At 39.3% G+C, this 24,094-nt stretch overlaps 1 pseudogene; it reads right to left on the bottom strand.

Moving 5' to 3' along the window:
* Window positions 1-1,511: 1,511 nt before the first annotated feature.
* On the bottom strand, window positions 1,512-22,579 carry LOC114029888 (annotated as a pseudogene).
* Window positions 22,580-24,094: the final 1,515 nt, after the last annotated feature.

The following is a 24,094-nucleotide window of genomic DNA, read 5'->3' as shown; positions in this document are numbered from 1 at the left end:
CTGATGTATTTTCAAAATGTCATAGAAAATGCTTCTTCCCCTGGAAGTCCTGCTCTGACAGAAGGAGACATCTACTCAAGTGCCTCGCAAAAGGGCTGAGGCTATAGCATCAGTTCCTGCCCAGACCAAAGGTCTCTACCAGCTCAATATCTTGCAGCAGCAGCAGTATCCACAGTAAATGAAAGGAGGCAGGGATAGGAGGGCAAAAAAGGAGGGAAGGGGGTAGGCAGCTGTATTCTTATCCAAACCAGTGACCAAAGCCTGCAAAGGTTTGGTTTCAATGAAACAAAGTCCACTGATGGTTGATGGATGATGACAAGGACCAGAGGAAGCACCAGTAAGGCTGCTTTTAGACTCCAAAGAAAAAAGAAAGAAAAAGAAAAAAGGGGTGGTGGAAGCTTATAAGTCAAAGTAGCAACTGATCTGGATGGAGAATTCTCTTGTTCCTGGGGTCACAGAGTGAGAAAAAAAATTGTGACTTCAGAGCAAAGGCTTACCAGGGAGAGGGTAAAATAACCAACAATGAGCATCAGAGGGAAAGCAGACTTCATGACAACTGGCTAAAGTTAGTTTTAAAAGGTAAAAGCTGAACAGAATGGGGAAGGGAGGGAGAGGCTGGGAGAGGGGCCATATTGTTCCCCAGAAGATCATTTTTGCACCTTAGGATTAATCCTTGGGAATTCTTGCTCCAAAGGCTGTCAAGTCCTCAGATTCATGCTCAGACCTCCACTGAATTGCCACTGGCAACTCTACTATGATACTTACCTGTAATGGGGGCCCTAGAGACCATTTTTCCTTGAAAACACTCTGACTCATCCTCCTACCTTAGCCCTTCCCATCACTGGCATCTTTGACCACTACTCTGTGGGGTCCTGGGGATGGGGCACCCTTTGAGAGACAAGAATGTCACCCTCCCTGCCCTGATCCCTGTGTCAAAGCACTCCCCTTATTAAAATGATACTGGTACATTTGTCTTTCGTATCAGCAATATGGACATCCCCCAACTTCCTCTGACTGCCAGGCTTCCTCTTGACCCTCTGAGGACCCACTCTTCCCAGGAACACAGGCAAAATCAAATGTCCCCATATCCCATGTTCTTTAGGTGTCAGATCCATATGCATGGTTTGGGTAGCACTGCATTTTACAAAATGCTCACATAGAGACCAGACTGGGAAGAGCCTTCTGGACAGTGGTCCTGGTCATCTTGCTCTTCATCAAAATGAAACAACTTTTTAGGTGGCAAGGTTAGGGAAGAGAGTGGTCTCCTCCTTTCCTGAGGGCAACTCATTTTGTCCATTGATCAATCACTTGGTGGGGGGGAGGGGGAAGATGGGGGCACTGCCATTTTCAGTCACATTATTGAGATTTTTCTTTTTTTTTTTTAAATTGGAAAAATAAAAAACAAAGCAAAACAAAAAGACCCTATGGAGAAATTAGCAGGACAGTAATAAAAATGAAGAAATCATTAAAATCTCAAACAAAGAATGAGTCTGCTGGCCCCAGGCTCCCAGTTAATCCCCTAAAACTGTAATCTCCACATTGTGCACTTTGTGCTGGTGCTTTTCTATCTCAACCCACAATCTTCTGTTCAATCCTCAGCTCACTCTCCAGAAGTTTTGCCCTCAGGTTCCTTATCCTGGGGGTCTGGAGCAAGATCAGTTTTAGTGATGGTCTGCCCACTCTCAGAAGTGCCTTCCACAGCCTAGTTGGCAGAGGTCAGGCCAGACTCTATGGCCACCAGCTCTACAGGGCTCACCACCATGGCCGTGTTGCCCAAGATCCCCATCTTGTATGGCATCTGAGCTCAGCAATGTCAGATTGAATAAGGGGTGGATGGTCACCAAATCAGGGGAACTGGTCTTGGCAGAAGAGACAATGATTGCATAGCAGAAGAACTGGGAGCCAGAAGGCAGTATGTGGACAGTCACAGGGCTAGAACCCTAAGGAGGATAGCCATGGCAAGATTGCCTATGGAGAATGACTGATACATTGGTGCTATAGAAATGGACAAGATGATGGTGAACTGAGGCTGCTAGATGGAGGGGGTGGGGGGGTCAGGATAGTGCTAGAGGCCAGGTACTAGAGGTAGGGCCTTTTTGATGGTTTAGGATTGTTCCTGGGCATCAGTACCACATTCTGCACTTTCTGAGATTTTAGCCTGTAGTCCTGTGTCTACTTCTTTTGCTCCTTCAACTGGAGTTCTAGGTCTGTCAAAATGTAGAGAAAGTGTTCTTGTCCTTGCTTTGTCTGGTTCCTCCTAAAACTAAAACTAAAAAGTCTAAAACTCTCTTGACTGTGTCCATCAGGCCAAAGGTAAGGGCAAAATTATCAAGGGCAGCAGTATCTGTAATCTGAGAAGGAACCTGAAAGAGCCTTTGATAAACATCCCTGGGTAGCTATTCTATTTCCTTTTGTATATTGCAAACCACCTCCTTCACAAGCTACACATCAGCTATACCCTTCCAGAATATCAGGGTGTCCTCTGAAATCTCTTCTGGATCTTTCAATCCTTCCTCAGTGGCTATGGTGACAACTACTGTAAGAGCTGAGTTTCTACTTCAGCCTAGCCTCCTCAATATTCTCCTCTGAATCCTCCACCAGCCAAAGTACATGTCTATACCAGGCTTGTCTGCTGCCCTGGCACTGGTGCTCAGGCATTGCTGATCAGGAGGTCAAATTTGGTGCTTCTGCAAGTATTGGAGCAAACCTTCTCATGCCAGTAAAAGTCTATCTGCCCAGATTGTATCATTTTCCTCTACGTGATCCCATCCAGATGAATGGCTGTCTTCCAGTCCTTCAGACTGGACTTACCAAACGGAAGAACAAAATGTGGGTCTGATCAACTGATCATTGAACTTGACACATTTCACATTAATTCCTGAACATGCACACTTCTTCCAGAGGAAGATGGCTTTGCTCTCCCACAGGTGATAGGATGAGTAATTTCCATCTCTTCCTTTGCTTCTATGGTGCTAGCCTCAGTCCCCTCTTCAATTTTGTGTATTGTGTGGGTTTCTATAGCTACAACCTCTACATCATTCTTTGACTCTGTTTCATAAATCCCTTGCTACACAGGCAAGTTACACTACAAGATCGCTTGAGTTTTGGTGTCTTCAGGGTTCTCTCCTTGGTTCCTTTCATTTGGCATTACAGCTACATCCCCCTACAGGGACACTCACTTTAGCATTAGCCAACTTTCATGTGAAGTCAGGAAGCTGAGAATTCATCTCCAGCAGTTGAAGAGCCAGTTGAAAAACTATTTTCAATAAAGTAGTAGAGACAAGAGCCAAATTGCAAGAGGTTGAACATTTAGTAAAGAAATGGAAATAACACATGTAGACAACTTTCTAAAAGTTGGTAGTGGAACAAATAAATGGCAGAAAAGAAAAGAGAATTTATAGGCCATGAGAGTTGAAAGAAGTGGTTTTGTTTGTTTGGGACATTTTGGGATTGAAGAGACCTGAGCCTATATATGGGCAGCTGGAAAGGAACCAATGAAAAGGAAGAGAAAGAAGATGCAACAGAAAGAGAGAATGACAGCAAAGTCCCAGAGGAGCTAGAAGGGATCCAGAGCATAGGCAAAAGGGTTGGCTTTGTCAAGCTGTTTGGAGGATAGCAGGTCATCTGCTTTTTGTTCAGTGTCCTCTGGGATAATTACTAGGTCTAACTGTGTTTTTTTATTCTGAGAGAGAGACCAGCCCCCTTTCTAGGTAGAGAGCCATATTGGAAAAAAAATATATTCTTAGGAACATATGTGCTCTAACGGTTGCACTCAACTCTCCTATTAATTGGGATTACAGAAGGAATTTGCAGCTACCACTGAAGGTCATCCTGTGGGAGTCTTGTCACAACGGGAGTATCTTAAGGGATATGTTTATCACAGGATGGAAACCATCATTCCTCAGAGAAATAAGGGATAGATTTAAATAAATAGAGCCCACTAGCAACTTCTCTGTTTGGCATTTTAAGGCCTTCTCAACACAGTCGCAACCTACTTTCCAAACTTTCCATACATTCCTTCATATACTCTCCAGTTCAGACAATTGTCCTTGCTCTTTCCTTATGCGTGACATTCCATCTTTTTTCTCCATATCTTTACACAGACTGTCCCCCATTCCTGGAATTCACTCCCTTCTTGCCTCTGACTCTTACAATACCTAATATCCTTCAGGGCTCAGCTCAGACACAACACCTCCTACAGGAGGGCCTTTCCTGATCTCCCTAGCTGCTAATATATCCTTTACTCCAAATATTTCACTATGCTAATTGGTGAGTACCCCACCTGACCCTCTATTTCAGGCAGAACAAAATGATCCTTCCCTTTACTCGCTAAACATCTTCTTACCACATGCCTTATAGCTATAAGCATTCTGTGCTCTCGCCCCTTTTCCATTTCTAGAATCATAATAAATCAATACTGCCTTGCTCCGGGTAAAAGTTTCTTAATCTACTTCCCTATAGCTCCACTTGCCATTCCTGTAAATTTCCAAACCAACATACTGCCTCTCCAACAATCATCTATATGTATATTCTCCTCTTGTTGAAATGTAAACTCCTTGTGGGGAGAGACTCTTTCTTTTTATAGCTGAATTCCCAGCAGCTCTTAGCATTTATTAAAAACTTAATAAAAGCATTTGTGCTGTCTCCCCTAAAAGAACGCATTCCTTGAGGGCACAGATTGCTCCATTCTTGTCTTCATATCCCCAGGACCTAGCACAGTCTGGCAGTTAGCAGAGGCTTAATATATACTTATTGATATAAAACCTTCTCTTGGACGAAATGTTTTGTAAAGCAGAAACATTCTCAAATTAGGACAAAGCAGAGATGTTTCACTATATGCCTAACCTTTTAAAGTCAACAATACTGGGGACAACTAGGTTTTCCCACTTCTCTTTTTTTTAATTTATTTATTTATTTTTATTTTCCAACATTCACTTCCACAATATTTTGAGTTCCAAATTTTCTCCCCATCTCATCCTTCCCTGACCCCAAAATGTCATGTATTCTGTATATCCCTTCCCTTCATCTGTCCTCCCTTCTATCTCTGCCCCCCTTCTCTTATCCCCTTCTCCTTCAGTTTTCCTGTAGGGCAGGATAGATTTCTGTATCCCATTTCTTGTATATCTTATTTCCCAGTTGCATGTGAAAACAATTTTTTTAACATTTGTTTTTAAAATTTGGGTTCCAAATTTTCTCCCTTTCTCCCTCCCCACTTACCCTCATTGAGAAGGCAAGCAACTCAATACAGGTTATACATGTGTAGTCATGTAAAACATTTCCATAGTAGTCATGTTATGAAAAGCTAACTATATTTCCCTTCATCCCATCCCACCCCTATTTATTCTATTCTCTCTTTTGACCCTGTCCCTCCTTAGAAGTGTTTGCTTCTGATTACCCCCTCCCCTAATCTTCCCTCCCCTCTATCATCCCCCTGCTCTCTTGTCCCCTTCCCCCCCCCCCATTTTCCTGTAGGGTAAGATAGATTTCCATACATAATTGAGTGTGTATGTTATTCCCTCCTTAAGCCAAATCCAATGAAAATAAGATTCACTCATTCCTTCTCCCCTTTCCTTCTTCCCCTCCACTGTAAAAGCCTTTTCTTGTCTGTTTTATGTGAGATAATTTACCCCATTGCACCTCTCCCTTTCTCTTTCTCCCAGTATAAACCTCTCTCACCCTTTAATATTATTCTCCAGATATCACCCATTCATCTTCAACTCACCCTGTGCCCTCTTTATCTATCTATCTATCTATCTATCTATATAATTTTTTCCCTCCAATTACCCTAATGCTGACAAAGGTCTCACAAGTTACAAATATCATCTGTCCATGTAGGAATGTAAACAGCTCAACCTTAATAAGTCCTTTATGATTTCTCTTTCCTGTTTATCTCTTCATGTTTCACTTGAGTCTTGTATTTGAAAGTCAAATTTTCTATTCAGATCTGGTCTTTTCATCAAGAATACTTGAAAGTCCTCTATTTCATTGACTATCCATTTTTCCCCCTGAAGGATTATATTCAGTTTTGCTGGGTAGGTGATTCTTGGTTGTAATCTTATCTCCTTTGCCCTCTGGAATATCATATTCCAAGCCCTATGGTCCCTTTATGTAGTAGTTGCTAAATCCTGTGTTATCCTGATTGTATTTCTACAAAACTTGAATTATTTCTTTCTGGCTGCTTGCAATATTTTTTCCTTGACCTGGCAACTCTGGAATTTGGCTACAATATTCTTAGGAGTTTTCCTTTTGGTATCTCTTTCAGGAGGAGATTGGTGGATTCTTTCAATTTCTATTTTATCCTGTGGTTCTACAATATCAGGAAAGTTTTCCTTGATAATTTCTTGAAAGATGATGTCTAGGCTCTTTTTTTTGATCATGGCTTTCAGATAGACCAACAATTTTTAAGTTATCTCTCCTGGATCTATTTTCCAGGTCAGTTGTTTTTCCAATGAGATATCTCACATTGTCTTCTATCTTTTCATTTTTTTGGTTTTGTTTTACAATTTCTTGATTTCTCATAAAGTCACTAGCTCCCAATTGCTCCATTCTAATTTTTAAGGAAGTATTTTCTTCAGTGTGCTTTTGGACTTCCTTTTCCATTTGACCAGTTCTGCTTTTGAAGCCATTATTCTCCTCATTGGCTTTTTGGACCTCTTTTGCCATTTGGATTAGGCTATTATTTAAGGTGTTATTTTCTTCAGCATGTTTTTGAGTCTCATTTAGCAAGCTGTTGACTAGTTTTTCATGATTTTCTTGCATCACTCTCATTTCTCTTCCCAGCTTTTCCTCTTCTTCTCTTCCTTGCTTCTCAAAATCATTTTTGAGCTCTTCCATGGCCTGGGACTGATTTATATTTTTCTTGGAGGCTTTGGATATAGGAGCTTTGACTTTGTTGTCTTCTTCTGGTTGTATGTTTTGATCTTCTTTGTCACCAAAGAAAGATTCTATGGTCTGACTTTTTTTGTGCATCTATCTGTTCATGATCCCAGCTAATTACTTGAGTTATAAACTCTTTGTTAAGGTTGGGGTCTGTTTCCAGTATGGAGAATGTACTGTCCCAAGCTTTAGGGGTTTTGTGCAGCTGTTTTCAGAGATACATCTAGGGACCTATAAGGTTTCAGTTCTCCCAAGGTGGTATGATCAAGGGTAAGGTGTTTACTCCTTTCCTGGCCTGTGCTCTGAGTGACCACAAGCATTCTTTTCTGCCTTGGAACTGGGGGGAGGATGCCCTCTCCACCGCTACTACAAACTCCACTATGCCAGTGCTCCTCCTTGCCCCAGGATCACCACCCAGAACTGTGACCCAGATCCAAGCACAGGCAAAGCAAGAGAAACCTGCATCAGCACCAGCAAAAGATCCCCACCATCTCATTCTGATCAGCCACTCGATTCCCCCTCAGTCTGTGGGCTGGAAGGTACCGAAGGAGCTGCCACCCTAGGGCTGTGTGTGGGGACTGGTCACCACAGTCACAGACTTTTCCTACTGACCTTCTAAGTTGTCTTTGGTGTTTGTGGTTTGAGAAGTCTGGAAACCACCACAGCTGCCTGTGATTCAGTCCTCTGAGGCCTGCTCCAGGTTCGCTGAGGCCTGTTTTGCCTGTGTGCCCATGCTGAACTGCGTTCCTCTCCCAGCTGGTCATGATAGACCTTTCTAATCACCCATCCACGTTGTCTTGGGCTGGAAATTTGTTTCACTCTCTCTTTTTGTGGGTTCTGCTGCTCTAGAATTTGTTTAGAGTCATTTTTTACAGGTATTTGGAGGGGTTTGGGGGAAAGCTCAAGCAAGCCACTGTTTTTACTCTGCCATCTTGGCTCTTCCTCTGGTTTTCCCACTTCTAACCCTTTTTGCTAGGCTTGAATGAATATTGGATTAGATAATCTACTGGTCTGTGCAAGTCCAGTTATTCTTATATTTCAGTAATTTCTTCCCAAACATTTGCTTATGTTATACAGACCTAACATATGGATTCCTTGTTAGATTTTTCTTAGAAAAAAAAATGGATAATCACTGTTTTAAAATTTTAAAAAGAAAAAGAAAAAGCAACAGGTTATGCAGCAGAAAACTATAAGAGTTCTTAACTCTCTGTGTGTGTATATGTGTGAATGTATGCTTGCATTCGCATGCCATGGACCCCTTTGGAAGTGTGGTGAAGTCTATGGATTCTCAGAATAATGTTTTTAAGTGCATAAAATATATAGGATTGCAGAGGAAACCAATTATATTAAAATACGGTTATCAAAAAAAAATTTAACCTCATAGACCCTAGTTAAGAACATTTAATCTAGAAAAGGAACACTCAGTCCATGACACACAAGAAATGCTTTTGAAGGGCACTCACAATGCTATAACAGTTAACAAATACAGTTTACCTTCTTCATTCAGGAAATGCAGCCACATTCTTTGTTGGAGTAGACTCTTGGAATCAGGAAGGAGACAGTAACAGTCTGTATTCTCCCTATTGGGATAAAGGACAAGATAGGGAAGAAGAAAAAAGATGGAAGGAGTAGATAGAAAGAAAGAAAAGGAAGAGGAAGAGTGGAAGAGGTAGAGGCATAAAAGAAAACTGGAGAAAGATGGAAGAAAGAGGGAAAGGAAAATTTTAAAGAAGAGGAAGAGGAAGAAAGAGGGAAAAGAGCATTTTCTTACTTTTACCAAGAGATTTCTATTCCCCTAAGCTCTCTGTTTTTCATAACTTCTTCGTGTCCTCTTCCATTTCTGAACTCATAAATCCCTTAAAAGTTCCAAGCTTTTTACTTTTGTTTTTGTTTTTATTTCTTCTTCCAACTCCATTTTCTACCTTTACTTGGCTACACCAATCCACTTAAAGAACATGGAGATGGCCTAATTTTCTAAGTTTGTCTTCTTGTCTAATAATAGCATATATCTACAATCAATTTCCCTGACCCCAGACTGACAAGAAAGCTTCTAACCCCTACTGATTCGGGAGAAGAAAGAATTATTACTGGCTCAAGAAACTTTAAATTAAAGGGAATAAATGAGGACTTGGTATGCCACTTCTGAATGGTTGTTGACTTCTGCTCTGAATCTAAATTTATTGGATCATGAAATGATGAAAATATTTATTGCCTTTTCCACAAATTTCTGTCCAGCATTTATTCAACTTAACTTGTCAAGACCACAAACTAAGTGGGATAAATTCCAAGAGGAAACAAATGTACAGTTAAAAAAACAGATGAGAGATTTCATTTGAAGAATAATCATCACCTTCAGTCTTAATTGAATGTATTATGTACAGTAGTAGCTCCAAAAAAGAAAGATCTCAGATTCCATTATGCTATTGATTTATAGGGTTCCATGTGAAATCCTAAGGCGATAATTAGAAGGCCCCCCAACCCTGCAAAACACACACACACACACACACACACACACACACATATCTACACACCATAATTTCACAAGAATCTGAGGAGCCGTGGAGTGCTTTGGCCTCTTGATCATGAGCTGTTCTTTGCAAGTAATTATCAAAGTGCAGTTATCAAAAGGACATTTCAAATGTCTTATTTGCACTACTTGCTACTTTCATGGCTAAGGAGGCAAGTGATATGACTGAATTATTGACAGGAATCTCTTCAGTGTGCCTCATGCTATATTTATGGTGATTTCATTACGTGTTTCTTTTCCCCTGAGGGTTTATGATGAACTTGTGGAACAAGCAAGAACTAAGGAAGTCATTTCTTCTAATTTCCTTCTAATTTTCTGCTCTTCAATAGAAAAAGGGAATGTTTAAGAGCCATCATTCTTCACCACCCCTACCCCCCTCCCATAGTTCTAGAAGAAATAAAATCATGACAAGGCCACAGGGGATTAGAATGTGAGGACTGAAAAATTAATGCAAATTCTACAGAGCTGAAAGTTCAAAGTGTTATTTTTAGTTCAATTGAGTATTGGGACCACTGCTAAGAGGGGTGATTGATGAGGCAGGATGTTTACAGTTCTAAACCATACAAGGATCTCCATCATCCTGGTAAATGCATTTCCTCAGGTCAAGGACAATCAGGAAGCAAAACATCCTACCTCATAAACAAGAAAATAAACAGGCTGAATGTACCAGGATAGAATGTACAAAGAAGAATCAATAACTATGGGCAATTTGAGAATATTTCAAAAGACCTTATTACATCTCTGAATAAAAATGTTTCCAACTTTATATTGCAGAAATGGAATGCTACAAATTCAGACTCAGTGATGAGGGCACGTTGTGATACATACATAATAAGTGAATTCCTATGAAAGGTGTAATCTCATCTTAGTTCACTTGTATGAACTGATGCTGAGTGAAAATAAATAGATCTAGGAAAATATTCTACATAGTAATTATAGTAACAATACTAAGAGGAAGTTGAATCCTGAGTAACTATAATGATCAATCTTGGTTCCAAAGAATAGATAATGAAATAGATCTCCCTCTTCTTAGTAGAGGTGAGGGACTACAGAGGCTGAAAGCTATATATAATTTTAAATACAACTATTTTATCAATTTTTTTTCTTTTGACTTAACTTTGTTATTGTTACAATGGAGAACTCAACACTAGGTAAGGAAGAAGAACAGCATCTCCAGAAAATAATTAGATGCAAAAATACCAAAACCATCAATAAAATATTGAAAATAAAACCAAAAAAAGTGTTCTACAACTTATGACATGTCAGGGGAAACCGAAGTAGTTATATTCACAGCCAAATGGATTTGCACGTAACTTTGTATGTTCTTTGATACATGGTAATTGTTGCATATTTATGTATCATTGATACATCTGCTTGTTAGCTATGCATAAGTTTACTATTAATCTATTTGCACATATGCTACTGTTTATGCATGATTTGTTATATAGGTCAATTTGTCATATTTTTGTTTCATTTACTGCATATATTGATGTGACATATACCTGCAATATATTCTTCATGTAATTGAGACCTGTAGCCACTAGAGAATATCCACAATATGGAACTGGATAAATATGTCCAAACTTAACTTAGCTGATTTACTGGAGATAGCAAATGTGTAACTGGGGTGGGTGCGGTGGGAGGGAGGAGTGGAAGGGAGTTGGTCTTTGAAAGCCAGGACCTAATCAGAGAAAAAAGGTATTTAATTTAAAAAAAAACATGTTTGTGTCCAGTAATCCCTTTATGAGGTAAGATCAAATATCTTAAGTGAATTAGAAAGGAAGCAATGGTCCCTGGATGAAAATAATCTGCCACATTTCCATAGTAACTTTAAAAGGCAGCAGAACACTTTTTAAAAAAAAAAAAAGTCAATTCATTTGATTGAGGCCATGCAGAAAATAGATTCAAGGAGAAATGCACATTTGGAGGAATGCACATCTCTACACAGGTAGAGAAGGAGAGACCCCAAGAAAGTCATGTGAAGCTATAAGAACAGAAACAGGGTGGGGTCAGCTACCAGCTACCAAGAGTTCAGCCAGCACTTGGGAGAAAAGTTGACTGAACACAAGTAGTGTTAGGATAGATATTATAATCCTTAAAAGTCATCCCTGGGACTATATACCCCAACTTTATAATTATATATCTGTTTTCTCCACTTGCTTTACCTCCCAGAATATGAAACCCTTCTTTAAAAAAAAGTGTTTACTTTGTCTTTAAAAACAGTGTTAACTACACAGATGTTTGTTAGCCTGAATATGCTTATTGGAACTGAAGTCCAGAGGTGGTAACTGAGGGAGAAAGATCTCTGGAGAAGAAAGAGAGCTAAATTTAACACCGAGGCATTTTGTAGAGCACTATCTCTAACCAGGGGCTCAGAGTTAAAAATTTAAAAGATGAAGAGAGCATTTTAGTTCTTTCTCTTACAATTTCCCAGAATTGTAAAAAGAAAAAAATGTTATATGAGTCTTGAGAGGAAAGGCTAAGGTTAGGAAGTCACAAGGGAATTGACTATAAAAATGTTGACATATTTCTATGGTCTATGGCAAGAGAACCTAAAATTTTAGTCAGACCAACTTACTAGGAACTCTCTCAACACTCTGATAAGCAATAAGAACAATGCTTTCAGGTTATGCCAGAATAATTAGAGTAATCAGTATTCTAATTTTCATTTGAAGACAGTGAACCTTCTCTTATCTAAATTTTTTATCTTTCCCAGCACTTAGCATAATGTCCCATACACCATAGGTACTTAATAAAAACTTCTTACATTATTGTATATAGATGGGCCAAAGTAAGTTAGATTCATTGACTTTCTCAGTCCTTTATTTTATTTTATTTTATATTCATAGGTTTAATTTGTTTTTTGTTAAGTTGGTTGTTCTTCAAGAGTATAAGATCCTAAATTGCATGGAAGGAACTTGGATTTTTGCTATGATTTGGAAATTCTGCAAAGTACCTGAATTGCTCTTTGGCAGGTAGGAAAACTGAACAGATGGGTAATCCTGCAGATATAGTAAACCTGTGCCATCGGGGATATGCTGCATATGTCACCATGACATGATGCCAACAACCGTGATAATGATTACTCTTCAACATGGGAAGATGGGCTCTTTTATTCTAAAGGAAGAAGAGGAATAAATCTCAGAGTCTTGGAGTTGGAAGAAATCATAGAAGCCAAGTAGTCTAAGTCACATGTAACCAAGAATTCCCCATAACAACCCCAGTTTTCATCCAGCTTTCATTTGAAGATCTCTAGTGAAGAAATCCAATTCCCTGCCAGGGCAATCTGTTCCCCATTTTTCAATAACTCTAATTGTTAGGAGGTTAGGAATGAAAAGATGTAAACTGTGTGAATCTTCTTCTGTATTAAAGTAGTGTTGAGCTTGATTTGGACTTTGAAGTAGCAAGCTCTGGTCTGACTTGCTACAACGCTATATTTGTGTGGTAGGAGTTAATAAATTGGCAGTGACATCTGAGATGGCAAATTTAATTTTGAAATAGTTACTCATTTCATCTTAATAGAATAATGAAATCAAATTATGCACATAGAAAGACCAAAAAGAAGGAAAGTAGCCATCCCTGCTTCTGCCTTTCATTTACTTGCAATATCTTTTCTTTTAAATTGTGTCTGCTAATGGGAGATAATGAATCTAGCACGTTAGCTCAAATTTTGAGCTAAGAATTCTCCAGAATCAAAGAACCTTTGTCTAATTCCCACCTGAACAATAGTCCAGGTGGCACCCAGCCTCTGAATAAAGACCTGAAGAATGGCCCACTCTACTTTTAGTTGCATCTGATTGTAAAGAATTTGGTGTGCCCTCCCAAATCTACTTATCAATAGTTTACCCTCATTGGTTTTAGTTCAGCCTCTGGGGGAAAAAAGGCTAAATTTAATCCCTCTTCTACATAAAAGCCCTTTAAATACATGAAGACAGCCATTTTGTGCACTGCTTCCTCCCTCACCTTCCACCCAGCCTTCTCTTTTCCAGGCTAAACCTCCCCAGTTCAACAACAGATCCTCATATAGCTTACTATTGGGCTCTGCTCATCCTCTGAATGAATTCACCTCCCTGTTCTTTCTAAAGCATGGGACCCAGAACTGAAAAGGATACTCTCAATGTGCTTTGAACAAGACAAAGTAGAAATAAAACCTCTCGTACTGAACACTGTCAACTTCAATGCTGTATAGAAGAACATTAGTCTTTTTTTTTCTGTTTTTCAACTTGCCCTTAACTTCTAGTCCTCTCAACACCCCTCCCACCCAGATCTTTGCCTTTTTATAGTCACAGAATCATAGAATTTTAGAGTGGAAGAGATCTCAGCAGTCATCTCCTCCAACCCCTAATCAGAAAGACTCTGCACACTAACACATTCAACAAGTGGTCATCCAGTCTCTGCTCTAATTAAGGACACAACTCCCAACGCAACCCATTCCACTTTTGAACAGCTCTAATTATTAGAAACTTGCTTTTCTTTTCCCCTGATTCCCAGCCTAAATTCACCTCTTTGCGGCTTTCAGCTGCTGGTTCTACCCTCTGGGACTAGGAATATTACAAGTAACCCAGTGTTATTTCTTCCATTCTCCAAAATCTTTCAAAGTAATTCTATCTGCCTCTTCTTTCACTATCTAATTATATAGCCTGTCCTGCCCAGATGACTTGAAATCACTAATGGCAACTGGGTACTTCTCACCACCTCCTCATTTATCATAAGTTTCAACTCACTATTTTTGTTATTTTTGCTCTAACCTTCCTGGGCTCCCCATGACCTCCTCAAAAACCCATTCTGAAGTCAGAGTAAACTGAAGGGGGCAGTGGGTGGGGCAGAATAGCAAAGTATAGTCATTTTTTTTTAATCCAAAGAGTAAGTCAATGGCATGTTAGCACATGGGGAAGAAACTGGTCTTTTAAGCTTAAGCTTAAAGTTGCTTTTTATGTAGCATTTTAAGGTTTTCAAAATACTTTATCTCATTCAATCCCAATCACAGGTATTATTATTGTCATCTCCATTTGAGAGATGAGGGACTTAAGGCTCATAAAGGTTAAGTAAACTTATCCATGATTGTAAAATTAGTGTCAGAGGTGACACTGCTCTTTCCTGTCTGTAAGTCTAATATTCCCTTCACTACCCTACTTGGCCTTCTTTGAATAGAAGACATGGGAAGAAATGTACATTTATAATAATTACAGCTTACATGTATTTTATACTTTAGGTAGACAATCTAAGTATAAAAGCTCCCATTTTACAGAGAAAAAGAGAGGTAAAGTCACTTTCCCATAGTAGCTAATAACTGTTGAAGCAAGATCTCTTGACTCTTGACTTGGGGTCATGTGCTTACTTCAGCATACCAACTTGTCTCAATATCTTAAAAGGAACACACTAGCCAGTGAATTTATTTCTCTATTGATTTTGTTCATAAACTTGCTGTTCTTTTTTTTCCCTTTCTCTTTTTACGGTATCTAATTAAAGTAGAAGTTTCAGGGAGATGAATAAAAACATCTTAAGCTGTATATTTCCAGGATTCAACTGTATATTATTAAACACAGGAGCCACATACCCTGTAGCTTATCACAAAGCATTTACTGATCCAAGCCTGCCAGAGTCCAATGAATACATCACACCACACACACACACACACACACACACACACACAGATACACAGAAGTAAACAATGTTATATGTTCTACTAAGTGATATATGTTTTATTTATAATTATTGGACCAGGCAGAGAAGGTGATATTAAATAATTCACATGAAAACTAGTATGTCAACCAAGTATCATGTGGTTTATATGTTACCCTGAAACCTGGAAAAGGCAATGTGGAAAGAAAAATGAACTTTATGGGTTCAAGTCCCCATTCTGCCCAGGTGACCTTGGGAATATCATTTAAACTCCTTAGATCTCAGTTCCCTCATCTATAAAATAAGGAGATTGAACTAAATGGATTCTGTGAAGCCCCTTCAGGCTTAAGATTTTATGATCCTATGAGAAGGCACTGACTATCTTTGAACCTGTAAAATGAGGGAGTTGTACTCAAAGGATTTCTAAATTCCCAGCCCTAAATCTATGATCCCATAAATTGAAACTATTTACCCTTCTATTCATTTAAGACACAGGAGAGTGAGAAGCTATGTGCAGCACTATCTACTCAGGAGACATATGATCAGTAAGAATTACTTGATAGGGTAAAAACAATAATGAGTTTAGAATTAGAACCCTGGCTTTGCCCATTTCTATTTGTATGATAACATCAAATTCATTTAACCTAGGTATCTTTCCTCAGTTGTAGGGGGTGGGAGGGAAGGAACAAACATTTATTACGTGCCTACTATGTGCCAGGCATTACACTATGCACTTTACAAATATTATCCCATTTGGTTCCCATAATGACACTAGGAGGTAGGTGCTATTATTATCCCCATTTTATAGTTGAGGAAACTGAGGTAGACAGAGATTGAGGGATATGTGCAAGGTCTCACAGCTAGTGTCTGAGGTTGGATTTGAACTCAGGTCTTCCTGACTTTATCTGCTGTACCTCCTAGCTGCCATCTGTAAAATGAGGGAATCAAATTGGAAGCTGTCTAAGGTTCTTCCAAGCTCTGGTGGTCTTGAAGACTTTCCATGCCTTTGGTTCTAGCTGGACTAGAAGGTCAATGTGGTTTCAGCATTAACAAGCTATCTTTAAAAGAGTGGCCAAAGAAGAAAGATTAGATATGGAACAGAGGTTTGGGCCACACTGACACCGGGGAAGAATTGTGGCCCCCCCAAACACATCTCCCAGTCAGCCTTCAGTAGACTTATAGGGCAAATCTCATTGCTTTTTCTGGCTCCTTTTCCTTCAAGGTAATATTATCTATTCCCAGATTTATCCCTTTGACAGGAGAGATTTTGAGAAGATATTAATGCTTTTCCACAATGAGAACTAGTGGGCCTTCTTTGAAAAGTCTCTTTCCAATCAAGCTTTCTCACTCTCCATTCTGACCTGAGGCAGAGTGTTCATTAAACCCAATAGAAATTTAGCACTTGATGGTGACCTTCAAAAGTCATCACTTTCTGAGTTTCATCTGTCCTCATTAACATCAAGAAAATTGTGAAGTCTGGGAAAAAGCCAAAAAGAAAATAACCAGGCAGAGTCTGGAATTTTCAAAAAGCCTTGCTAAAGAATTATAATGAACATGGGCTCATAATATTATCATTAATATTATTAACATCATCTCCAAATAGTTGTTGGATACCCACAAAGTACACAGCATAGATAGTACTATTCAAGGTTGCTTACCTGTCTAATTTTTGTATTAGAAGTTGTAGTGATAGAAACAGCTTGGGTACTCTTTGGGGGACTTTCTCACTTTCCTTGGCTTACATGCTCCAACACAGGAAACTGGGAAAATCTCTGGTAAGTACCAAATATAGAGCAGAGTGAGACTGACTCCCCAGTTTCAAACATTTAAAGTAGGAAAATAAAAAAGAAACCTTGAAATGAGTAATGAATGCTCCCCAAGATTTTTGTAAGTAATCAGAGTTACTTTACTGTTCAAAGTTAAGCATCCTCCCTAGATCAATAAAAGCAAACACCAACCCTCAAGAAATAAACATTCATTCCCAGGATTGATGATTTATATATTTATGGTTTCAAATATGGTGGCACAGAATGAGATCACCCAGAAGTCCTTTTTAGCCAGCTTCTTATCTGCCAGTCATAAGAGATTAAAGTAAAATGATTTATTTCTTTCTGTCTTTATCATTGTTCTCTTTTGCTATTCCTTACTGTTCCTCTGGCACTGTTCTTTCCAGTTTTACAAAATAATCCATTCCCTCCATGCAACTTCTCAGAATCAAAGCAAAAAAAAAAAAGTTGTTAGGATTCAACATTTCATTGCTATATCTCTGATATGAGATGTGGGGCAAAAACCTTGATAACTCTTTCTGACTTCCAAGTGTTAATAATTTCCCCATTCTACCACTTCTCTCTTCTCTTCTCCAACAATTTCCAGCATCATGTACTGGCTGTCTTTTGTTTTGTTTTTTTTTTTTCTCCAGCATACATGCCCTTAGATCACTACTATTTTCCAAAATAAGGAGGAGGGAGAAGGAAAGGCAGGCAGATTCAGGTAGGGGGTTGTTTTGCTTATAATCAAAGCCATAACTAAGGTGAGGCAATGAGAGCTTTGTCCTAGGTGAAAAAATTCCAAAGTCTGGAAAATTCTTACCATCCATTTACCAGAGTAATAATAAATGTGGGGGCTTCTCTGGCAAAGGCTCCTTTTCCCTTTTCCAAGACCTATTTTAGTCATGGGATCATAGATTTAGAGCTGGAAAGGTTTTTGGAACTCCAATTCCTTCATTTTTATAGGTGTGAAAAGTGAGGCTTAGACTTGCCCTGGGTCATGCAGTTAGGATCTAATTCAGGATTTGAATTCAAGTCTTCCTGACTCTGAATCCAACACTCTACCTACAGAGACAACTACATCCTTCCTGCTATTGAAAGGGAGGGAGAGGCCAAGAGAGGAAGACAAAGTGGCTTTTTTCTCCTCACTTTCCCTCTTCAAATTTCTGGTATTCCTCTTCTCTATGTAACACAGCCACCCAATCATGAGTTTTTCAGGCTAGGCATCAGTGAATCACCAGAGTTCTCTAATCTTTGTACGTCATCTCCTTGGTATCAGATGAGGGCAAAACTTCTAGGGTTTTCTTCCCTCTTCATTGCTACCACTCTTATTTTATAGTTCTTTATTCCTTTTTTTACAGTCTCTTCCAGTTACTAACCCCATCCATTGCTATTCAAACCTTCAGGTAAAAACATCATTCATATGAGGAGAGGGAGAAAATTGTGAAGGTCCCAGACTCAGCTACAATCTCCACCACCACCCCCAGTCAAAATGTGTGTGTGTGTGTGTGTGTATGTGTGTGTGTGTGAAAACCCTGAAAATTACACCAAAAACTACATGGAATGTGATATTCATATGTAATATAAGATATACATCGTAGGTATATATAGATATATGCTCATAAAATTCCCATGCTTTTATCAGTCACTTGCAATCCTCCCTAGAATTGGCCTTCAATAGCAGTAGGCACCAAGGTACTTTATGGGTGACACCTTCACTCTTTACCCTATAGTTTGCCATAGATGGTGACCATCCTAAGAATCTGGACTGTGGCTTATTGTTGCTTCAGGATGCATTGTCTCTATTTTCTAAGGTGGAAATTTAAGGGAGTGCAATGGTCATATGCCTAAGTTTTGGACCCATGAGGACTATCAGATCAATCAGCTGTTCCTAGGTATAGGAAGAGCTTTTATGTGGCAATTTTCTGATTGAGACTCACAAAAGAACCCTAGCACAAAGGTGACTGGGGCAGCCAGGTGGAGCAGTGGATACAATGCCAGGCTTGAAGTCTCATCTTTCTGAGTTCAAATCTGGCCTCAGATACTTACTAGATGTGTGACCCTGGACAAGTCACTTAACCCTTGTTTGCCTCAGTTTCCTTATCTGTAAAAATGAGCTAGAAAAGGAAATGGCAGACCCCTCTAGTATGTTTGACAAGAAAACCCCAAATGGGGTCATGAAGAATCAGACACACCTGAAACAACTGAACAATTAGGAAAATCATTCCAGTAGCTAAATGGAGAGAATGGAGTCAAGGAGACAAATTAGAAGGCTAGTCTAGGTGAGAGTTGATGATATGCTGAACCATATAGTGGCTATGTGAGTGGAAAGATGCTGCAAATTAATTTTGCATTTTTTTTTTGGTGAGGCAATTGGGGTTAAGTGACTTGTCCAGAGTCACACAGCTAGTGAGTGTTATGTGTCTGAGATCTAATTTGAACTCAGGTCCTCCTGACTCCAGGGCTGGTGTTCTACCCACTGCACTACCTAGCTGCCCCAAATTTTGCATTAATTTTTAAAGAAATTACAAGATTTAGCAGCTTGGATATGTAATGAGTGAGAGTATTTAGGTTTCAAACCTGGATGACTGGAAACATGGTGTTACCCATCACAAGTAATAGAGAAGTTCAGAAGAGGTAAAGATTGGATGGGGTGATGTAATGAGTTGTCCTTTGGACATCTAGTTAGAAATGTCCAACCACTACCTGATGATGCAGGATTGTAACTCAGGAGAGGTACTAGGACTGGATGCCAGAAATCAGTCATGAAATCCCAAACAGAAGGAACTAGCCAGGAAGAAAAGCTAGTCACCAGTATCAAAGACTGCAGAAAGGTCAAGAAGGAAGAGGAGAGAGAAAAGGCCGTCAGATTTTGCAATTAAGAAATCATTGGTAACTTTGGAGAGAGCAGTTTCTCTTAGTTATGTGATGAAGTCGGAAGCCAGATTGCAGAATGTTTAGAAGAGAACTAGAGGAAATGAAATAGAGGGACTAATTGTAGACTGTTCTTATAATGTTCCCTGGAGGCCTGGATGATGGGGGTCTTGAGTCACTCACTGACTGTTGTCTACAGTACTCAGTGAACATTCCAAAATGGCTGATATGGCCCAACAAAAGCTGAAATTTCAGGAATAACCCTCCAACCTGGGCGCACCAAGGCAGCTATTTCCACCTTTTTCCTGACATTCGTGATCTTCCTTAGAGATTCCAAATGTGTTTTAGAGTCTCTGATACAGCCTACTAGGTATGATGTCCAGGAGAGAAGAGAAGTAATGCAGACATTACTCTGGGGGAGTTTTCTGAGACAGTGGAAAGAAATACCCTTTATATAGGCAAGACTTTTTATTCCCCACTATGGCCGTAGAGGTATAGTCCTCTTAACAGTTATAAAGATGTATTTCCTCAAGTTTTGCTCACAGAATGACCTAGCTACAAATGATCATCTGAGAGTGTTGTCAAAGTTGAACACTCCATTCCCTCAATCTTTAATCTCTTCACTGAATGGTCCTACACATCTTGAATTAATGGGTCCAAGGAGAGTCAATAGTTTAATGAGCCCTTGCCAGGTTTTTTCATTTTTTCCTTACATCATTCACAGGTCTATATAGTTTTGCACTATGGTAGGCTATGACCCAGCTTATATATGTTATAAAGGAGGAAATAGGTCAAAAGAAGCAAATGGGATTTCAAGGGGTATGTTCTTAGGTTATAGTGTGAATAAGATTTCAAAGAAGAAGTACCCAATTTGTAGAATACATAGGATTACAAGCCATTCAGGCTTGGGGGATGCTAGTGAACAATAGCCCCCTGCCTTGGCAGCTAGATCATAATGGTTTCTTTGCCTCCTGCATGAGGGTGAGGGGGGTGGGGAAAAGCATTTATAGAGGGCCTACTATGTGTCAGGTATATTGTTAAGTGCTTTTTTTTTTATAAACATGATCTCATTTGATCCTCACAACAACCCTGTGAGGAGGATGCTATTATGATCCACATTTTATAGATGAGGAAAGTGAGGCAAACAGAGGTCAAGTGACTTATCCAGGTTCACACAGTTAATAAGCATCTGAGGTCATGTGCGAGTTCAGGTCTTCCTGATTCCATCCAATGACTCTATCCATTGCACCAATAGCTGCCTCTGTGCAGAATAGCTGACTTTGCACTAATGTTGCATATCTGGTAACCTCTGCATGTATACAAACACCCAATGAAGGGGGAACATTGCAGTGCTATATCTTGAGCATTGTTCACTCTGCACCAGCTACACTTGCCATAATCTGAGCGTGGCCCTCCTCCACAAAGAAAAAGGGAAAGTCTTGGGGTTCAACTGAACCAGAACTATCGACATGTAACCTGGCTCTGTTTTCGACCAAGTGCATGCTTAAAAATTAAGTAACCCTATTCATTTATAATCCTCTGGCTTATGACAGGTCAGTCCTTCACCTTTGACAATTCCTAGGCTAGGGTAGCTTTTCAAATCATCCAGCATACTGGAATCTCAACTGTTATATTTTTATTGGATGTACTCAACACACAGGTACCCATTCTGCTCAGCCTAATAACAAAAGATTAGATAACCTACCTTGGTGGGCTACCTTGGTACAGGTTCAGTGGTTAATCAGTGAATATTGAATTCAAGTCTGGCCTGAGAAACTTACTAGCTGTGTTATCTTGGGCAATTCACTTAACCTCTTTCTGCCTCAGTTTCCTCAAGTGTAAAATGAGCATAATAATAACACTTATCTCCCAGGGTTGCTGTGAGGACCAAATGAGGTAACATTTGTAAAGTGCTAAGCATGGTGCCTGGCACATGCTAGGTGCTATATAAATCCTATTATTATTATTATTATCATTACTTAATATAAATTACTTCATAAATAAATTAATATAAATAATTTATTACTTAATATAAATGTAAATGAATTGATTGACATACCTGAGCTTGAACCTCCCCAATTGTAGCAGAAACAGAGAGTTAAATAGTATCTTAGAATGAAGCCTTCAAAACTTCTTCTTATTTGGGGAGAGTCACCTTCACTCTGGTCTCCAGTATATGAGCTTTTCACACAGGGACCTGCTTGGTTAATTTCATTTTTTTCTTAGAATTTTCTTTAACAATTTGTCTTTCTTCTCTGGCCAGTTTTATAAGTCGTAAGTGACTAGGAGGCTTATCTGTTTCTCAGGCATCCAGAATAACCACAATCACATTTCATCATCAACAGTTTTCCTGAGTACTTGAATTAAAAAAAAAATGTTCCCTGCCCTATGGTCACTACACCTTTAATCATCATTTCCTGAAGTACCTTTTTGAGCCCCAGATGTAACTGAGAACTCTTTCAACCTCCTCTTCTCTTGTGTTGTAGTTAAGAACTTGGAGTAAAGGTCTGTAGCTCCTTCCAGGAGCCCAAGGTGATTAGCCAGTGCCCTCAAGCATCCATGCAGTGCACTAGGCATTTTTTCCATTTTTAACATAACCTCAAATCAGGTGCAGATCCCCCTAAGGCTCTTTAACATTCTCCTGCCTTTTCTGTGTCTGTCATCTGCCACTCTTAACAGTATCTCAGCAGCATATGCCAACCAGAGTTCAAATCTCTACCTTCCTTCTAGGGCAACATTGTCTCCTAAGGATAATGGCAATATCCAATAAGAGATTCCTCAGGATATGGCTACAGTTAGCATCTTTCTCAGAGCCTGCCCAAGGACCTCTGCCCATATTTCTGGTGACATGACCATATTCAGTTCTGGAGGGTATTTCTCCCGCCCACTTTCCTAATTTCACTATATCTGACATCGTTTGGAAGGTCAAGTGTGTTTCAATTTCAAGAATTCAGTGTCCAAAGTGGGGTGGGGAGCCAAGGTCGATCACTTTTCCCAACCACCACCTCAATCTCCAGGTATCACTCTAAAAAATGTGAAGATCAGGGACAGCTAGGTGGTGCAGTGGAGAAAACACCAGCCCTGGAGTCAGGAGAACTCTGAGTTCCAGTCTCAGATACTTACTAGCTATGTGACCCTGGGCAAGTCACTTGACCCCAACTGCCTCACAAAAAAAAAAAGTGAAGATCACCATGAACTATTAAAACTCCCATTAGATAATGTTCACATAGTCCTCCTTCCTAAACATCTTACACAATTGATTGTGCCTTCTCAGAAACTCTAAAGCAGCTTGTAGTGTTTTTTCATTGGTGGCCTCATCATGGTCCCACAGCAGTATGCCAAGGAGTAATAATACTCAGCTTAGTGTATCAACCCTCTAGTAACATAACTTGGCTCAAACTCATACCACATTATAATCCAGTGTCCCCTAGATCTGAAACTTAGCCCAGAGTTTTCATGGGGTGCTATCAGGCTCAGACACTACAAATGAAAAAGATATGTATAGAACATTAGGTGTCAAAGGGTCTGTGCTCTTCTTTCTTTCTCTTCCAGAAGAGGGCAGACTTGAAATTCTCACAGACCACATCTATTGGGATGGCTCAGAAGCAGAATTTTCTCTTCTAATTCCACTTAGTTCCTCTCTCACTTCAGGTAAAAGGGAGAGTTTTGCTTCCTGAACTAGAGCTAATGCCTTCAGTAATCAAAATAACAATAAAAATGATAAAAGTAATTATGTAAATGTATATAAATAATTATGTTAATAACTATATGATGCTAGGCATGAAATAACAATAACATAATAATTATATCATTATATAAACATTTATTAATTATTTTATCATTATTGTTATCATTATGACTAGCATTAACATAGTACTTTATTATTTACAAAGCACTTTACAAATATTATCTCATTTTCTCCTCATAACGATCCTAGGAGGCATATTTTTACAGATGAGGTAAGTGAGGCTGAGGGAGGTAAAGTGACTTGCCTAGGAACACACAGTCAGTAGGAGTTAGAGGCAGAATTTGAATTGAGGTCTTCTGACTCCAAGTCCAGTTGTCTATCTATTGTGCTACCGAGTTTCAGTAGAAACATGGCTCAAATTGCACATTTTCCTTCAGGGGAAATCTACATGAGCGCTGAGTTCAGGTTTTAAGGCTCTGCCTGGGAAAGTTATAGGATCAGTCACAAAATCAAACTGCATATTGATAACCCCAAGAGAGATCTTTTAACCTCTTCTGCCAGAACTATGGGATCTATAGAATACACACCTCTCAGGGCCATTCTTTCATGCATTTATTTAATCTTGAGTAATATCATGGAATGGGAACAAACTCACTTATAAAAAAGAAAATCAGGCTTACAAAATATCATCATCATTGGGGGACAGAATAAAATAGCATATATACAAACATATGTATATAT

Source organism: Vombatus ursinus, unplaced genomic scaffold (genome assembly GCF_900497805.2).
Source record: "Vombatus ursinus unplaced genomic scaffold, bare-nosed wombat genome assembly UNPS02014942.1, whole genome shotgun sequence".
In the NCBI taxonomy this organism is placed as follows: Eukaryota; Metazoa; Chordata; class Mammalia; order Diprotodontia; family Vombatidae; genus Vombatus; species Vombatus ursinus.
Note: the sequence above shows the minus strand (reverse complement) of the source record. Positions and strands in the feature narration are given on the sequence as shown.